Below are 6,253 nucleotides of genomic sequence, written 5' to 3'. Positions count from 1 at the left end.
ACACTCTGATAGAGATATTTCTGACATATGTCATACTATTCAAGGGGGAGTTATAGTACTGATTTTCTTAAAATTTCTCAAAAGAAAAGGATATTTAGTGATTTGTTCAAGGCCATACAATTAGTAAATGGCAGAACACGGATACAAACCTTGGTCAGACTGATTCCAAAGACTGTATCATAGCCCTCGTGATTTTCCATAACTACATTTCTTTTGTGGTTGTTGTTTTAAAGATTTATTTATTCTACTTGAAAGTCAGAGTTACACACAGAGAGAAGGAGAGGCAGAGGCAGAGGGAGAAGGAGAGAGAGGGAGAGAGGGAGAGAAAGAGAGAGGGGGGTGGTCTTCCATCTGCTGGTTCACATCCATTTGGCTGTAACGGCCAGAGCTGTTCCAATCCAAAGCCAGGAGCCAGGAGCTTCCTCGGGGTCTCCCACATGGGTGCAGGGGCCCAAGGACTTGGGCCATCTTCTACTGCTTTCCCAGGCCATAGCAGAGAGCTTGATTGGAAGAGTGGCAGCTGGGACTTGAACCAGCACCCATATGGGATGCCGGCACTGCAGGCGGTGGCTTTACCCACTATGCCACAGCAGCGGCCCCCATAACTACATTTCTAAGTACACAGATGCTCCTGAATACTTCCACTGTGTCTTTCCTCAGGGGGTGTGAAAAGTCCCTACTTAGAAAGCATAACTTTCATGGTTTCTCACATGCTTTTTGATTGTAGCTCTTAGTGAAAAGTATTTGAGATCTGTATACAGTGAGTCTTCAGTACTCCTATTTAAAGTTTCCCTGGAAACCACTCCATGGTGTTCTAGTCCCGAATCCCAGAAAGTCACAGACTTCCGCTCAATGGAAACACGACTAGAATGACTGCATCATGATAGCAACTGGGGATTGCTGAGATCTTTCCAGTTATGTATTTGGGTAAACATTCTTGATTGAAGAACCAAAGGCACAGTAGGTTAATCCTCTGCCTGTGGCTCTCTGCTGTAGCCTGGGAAAGCAGTAGAAGATGATCCAAGTCCTTGGGCCCCCGTACCCACATGGGAGACCAGGAAGAAGCTCCTGACTCCTGGCTTCGGATCGACGCAGCTCTGGCCATTGCAGGCATTTGAGGAGTGAACCAGCAGAAGGAAGACCTTTTACTCTGTCTCTCCTTCTCACTGTCTGTAACTCTATCTCTCAAATAAATAAATAACATTAAATTAAACAAATATGGCATAGTGATATTTTGGTTTTAAAAATTTACTTGGGGGAGGGGCATTGTGACACAGTCAGTGGGTTAAGCAGCCGTCTACAATGCCAGCAAACCATATAGGCACTGGTTCAAATCCCAGCTGATCCAACTTCCTGCTAATGCACCTGGGAAAAGTAGCGGATGATGTCCCAAGTGCTTGGGCCCCTGCTCCTACATGGGAGAACTGAAAGAAGCTCCTGGCTCCTGGCTTCAGCCTGGCCCAGCCCTGGCTGGTGCAGTCATTTGGGGAGTGAACCAGTGGGTGGAAGATCAATCCTCTGTCCTTCTCTCTAACTCAGACTTTCAAATATATAAGTATTCAAAATATATTCTAAATCTAGAAATTAAAATGATCAAATGTGTATATGTGCTTCAAAATGACTATCTATAATACACCTCCTTATTATGATATTCTACAGCATGTAGATGTTAAATCTAAAACTGTGAACCAATCTCTTCAGACTTAGACCTGCCCTGAGCAGTGTGACAGCAGGTTCTAGTCTAAGGTACATACCTACTGAAAAAGAGTGAGTGGTCAAGGGTGTGAAGAGCTATTTTAGTAACTTTTTATATTTAAAATACTTAAACAGGGAATGATATTTAGGATCAGAAGAGTATGTTATTCAGCAGATCAGCACAAATTCTAAAACAATTTATATTTACCTAACCAACGTGTGACATTTGCTAAGGAAAGAATAGAACATAAGATATCATATAAACATATGTGACTGAGTTAAGTGATCAATTAAAACTAAGAACAAAACTAATGATTTCTTTCAAAAAATAAAACGAAGTAAGTACAAATAAAGCGGGGGGGGGGGGCTCCTTTTTCAGAAAACTGAAAACATGCAACTCTGACTGGACCCATAGCCATCTAGTTACTCTCTGTTTGCTTCTCTTATAGTAGAGAGAATTCAAGAACACTAACAACCCAGAAAAAATCAGAAAATAAAAAATTGCATCTGCTTTTGGTTTTTTTGTGTGTTTATTTTGTAGAGGATAACAGTATTTAATGCTTAAAATACAGTATTGTTGGTTAATGTTCAGGAAAGAATAATTTACAATAAAACATTTTGTGTGGTTTGTTTCTGGTTATGTTTGATAAACAACTTATGGGGTATTAAAGTAGCATTCATAGTTAAGACTGACAAAAATATTCAGATCCAACAGACTCAAATGATGTCTAAACAACAGAAGGAAGAAGTAATCATGCTTAGAAAGGAACAAACCAAGAGAATATGGAATCTAATATCCATGCACATCTCACTCTCAATGAGTAGATTACAGCCAAGAGGCCAGACCAGGGCCATGTGTGGCTCAATGGATTAAGCGGTTGCCTGTGACACTGGGATCCCAAATCAGAGCTGGCTGTTCTGCTTCCAATTCAGTTTCCTACTAATGCGCCTAGGAAGGCAGAGGACAATGGCCCAGGTGCTTGGGCCCCGGTCACCCATGTGGGAGACTAGGATGGAGATTCTGGCTCCTGGCTTCAGCCTGGCCCAGTCCTGGCCTTACAGCCCTCTGGGGAGTGAACCACAGGAGAATTTCTTCTCTGGCTCTCCCTGTCTCCTTCACTCTGCATTTCAAATAAATAAATAAATATTAAAGAAAAAAAGAGGCAAGAATATCTCCATTGGTGTCTTCTATTCTTCCACAGTTGAAAGAAAGCCAGCAAAAGAGCTAAGGAGAGGAACTCTAGCATCCGGGTATTAGACAATAGATATGTGTTAACTGGTGAGAGCCCAGTGAGAGAAGACAATGTTGTTGATTAAAACAAATATCATCATGAATGTCTGGAAAGCAGGAAATTTCAAAGTATGGCATTTAAATTTAAGATGTAAGTTAACAAAAAATATTGGGAGGTAGTAGGTAGACAAAAATCCCCTCTGATATTAATCCAGAGAGTCAAAGAGTGGCATAAAGAACTAGAGCATAAGCCTGGAAACAGGCAGATCCATGGGACAGGACAGGCCGTTCTGAAAAGTTCCACAAGTGGGACACCAGTGGAGGTTCAGGTAAACAGAACACAGCAGTAGGCGGAGAAAGGAAAGGACTTTCCACGACACAAAGGGAAAGGCACAGCAAGACGCTTGGTGGGAAGGCTAGGAGCTCTGTCCAGCAGAGGTATGTTTGTATATGGCGGAAAAGGATAAAGATCCATTCACGGAGTCGGAGGTCAGGAGAGGTCCAGAGGGAGAGTCCAATCTCCAGGAACACTGCTACACGCGCAGCAAGACTCAGAAAGAGAAAGATAAGAGTTCTCAAGGAATAATAAAGAACCAGAATACATTTTTAAAAGCTATTTATTTCTGTTAATTTGAGAGAGAAAAAGAGAGAAAGCCCACCCACTGTTTCATTCCCCAAATGCCTACAACAGCCTGGGAGCAGAAGCCAAGAGCCAGGATATCAATCCAGGTCTCCCACACGGGTGGCAGAGGCCAAACAACTTAAACCACCACCTGCTGTGTCCCAGTGTCTGCTTCAGCAGGAGGCTAGAAACAAGAGCCAGAGTCCGGACTTGAACCTGGGCACTCTGACATGGGACACAGGCCTCTTTACCAGCATAACAACTAGGCCAAACAACCCCAGAACACATTCTTAGCTCACAAGAAAGCAGAGATAGCTGGTGCAATCCAAGCAATGATCTGGAAAGGCTAACCAATTAAGTATGCTAGATATATATTCCTCTAGATATGGCCCACCTAGGATCCCAAACCACAAGACTAAAGTATCCACATCAGCCTAGGGCTGTGGGATGAAGAGGAGACCTCTGGACCAAACAAGCGAGACACGTGTGGCTACTGCATTCCATGTTATTTGAATTTTTGGTCTTCTCGACCAATTAAGCATTTCCTAGTATCTGCAGACATCATCAGCAAGGCCTCTTGTGGAACCTGTAACCTCAAATCGGCACTTGGGGAACCAAGGTGTAAAAATAAAACATGAAGAGGCTGGAAAACATAAAAGGCAGAAAGAGCAGTGCCAACTGCAAGCACAATAATATCGTACACCCCACGAGCTCTTACTCAATCTGATCCTGCCACTCCCCCAACAGGAAAGGGAATTTCCCTCAGCCTTGGCACAGTTGGCACTGTAGACAAGATGACTGTTTGCTGTGAGGGGCTGTACTCAGCCTCTGCCACTAGACGGCAGTGGCACATTCTCCTCCTTAAGTTATGATCATCAAATATATTATAGAGGCAGAGAGAAAGAGAGAGGGGTCTTCCATCCACTGGTTCACTCCCCAAATGGCCGCAATGGCCAGAACTGGGCCAATCAGAAGCCAGGAGCCAGGTGCTTCTCCTGGTCTCCCATGCGGGTGCAGGGCCCAAACACTTGGGCCATCCTCCACTGCACTCCCAGGCCATAGCAGAGAGCTGGACTGGAAGAGGAGCAACCAGGACTAGAACCCGGCACCCATATGGGATGCCGGCACTGCAGGCAGAGGATTAACCAAGTGAGTCACGGCGCTGGCCCTAAGATGCTGCTTCTTAACGTGGTTGCTATACTATGAGAAACCCAAGCCACATAAAGAGGCCAGTGTAGACTCTCCTGGTAAGTGCCAACAGCCAGATATGTGGGAGAGCCCACTGGTCCACTGGAGCCAATATCAAACTGCAATTGCACAATAGTGTCCAAGCCAAAGCAATGCAGCTGGACGTAGCCTACATAAACATGCAAGATTATTGTTGTTCTAGGTTACTAACTGTGTAGTGAATATAGAGTATTGGAATAGGGAGGAAATAAGGAAATTATCAGAGGGTCAGTGACAGACAGTAAAAAGAAGCTGAAAACAGAAAAATCAGTAATGTTTACCTTAGAGCCACAACACTACACATAAAATTCATTTGCCATCAATTATTCACTATGTAATTAACAAAAAGAAAATAAAAATTCTAGAATTAAAAGGTAAAGTTTTATTGGTATCTAAAAGGATTAGAACTTGATTTTTTAATTAAATATTTCCATTATCTTTGTTCCATAACAGCAAGTTACTGTATAAGGAAAAGAACATCAGCTCTCAACTCACACAGGGGCTTAAATCTTCACGCACTGATTTCTAATGGTGTTCACCCAACTGTGAAATGTTGGACACCTTTATAAAATAACATGTCCTGAAAACTCTGTGCTGTACAATAGCAAGAAAATATTAATCAAGGAAAAATGAAGGTGGTAGTAAGCATGAAACACAACCATCATTGTTGTGCATAGGACAGGATGGCCAATTCTTTTGATGAGAAATTCCAACAAATATTGATAATTTAATATTTTTATAATGAATATGTCATGCTATACCACAATAACTATTTTAAAATATGAAGGAAGACATTTTAGTGACATCACTAACCAAAACCAGAAATATATAGGAATTGTATTCTACCTCCCTGAAGACAACACAAAATTTTCTTGAGAGATATATAAGAAGGCTTAAATTATTTCCCTTTATCACCCATTATAAGTAAATGCCATGTTCCTAGAGGATTAAACTGAATATCACAACATTACCAATCTCCAAATGACTAAATTAGCAATATAATGATATTCTAAGCAGAATCACAATGAGTTTTCTTCAACAAAGTAATTTTAGAACACATTGATGAGAATACCCGGGGACTACCACTGCAGCATAGTGTCACAGTTTAAGCAGCCACCTGTGACACCGGAATCCCATACTGGAGTGCAGGTTCGAGTCCCGACTGCTCTGCTTCTGATCCAGCTTCCTCCTAATTTGCCTGGGAAGGAAGCAGAAGATGACCCAAGTACTTGGGCCACTGATACCCACATCACAGACCAGGATGGCATTCCAGTCTCCTGGCTTCAGTGTGGCTCAGACCTGGCAGTTGCAGCCATTTAGGGAATGAACCAGCAGATGGAAAATTTCTCTCTCCCTCCCTCTCTCTCTAATAAATAAATAAGTAAATCTCTTTTAAAAAATAAAAATAGCCAAAAACATTAGTGATGAAAAAGTAGTAGAGTACTGGTAGAAAAATACATCATGGTTCAATAATTGTA

This window comes from Lepus europaeus, chromosome 1, assembly GCF_033115175.1.
Source record: "Lepus europaeus isolate LE1 chromosome 1, mLepTim1.pri, whole genome shotgun sequence".
Classification (NCBI taxonomy): Eukaryota; Metazoa; Chordata; class Mammalia; order Lagomorpha; family Leporidae; genus Lepus; species Lepus europaeus.
Note: the sequence above shows the minus strand (reverse complement) of the source record.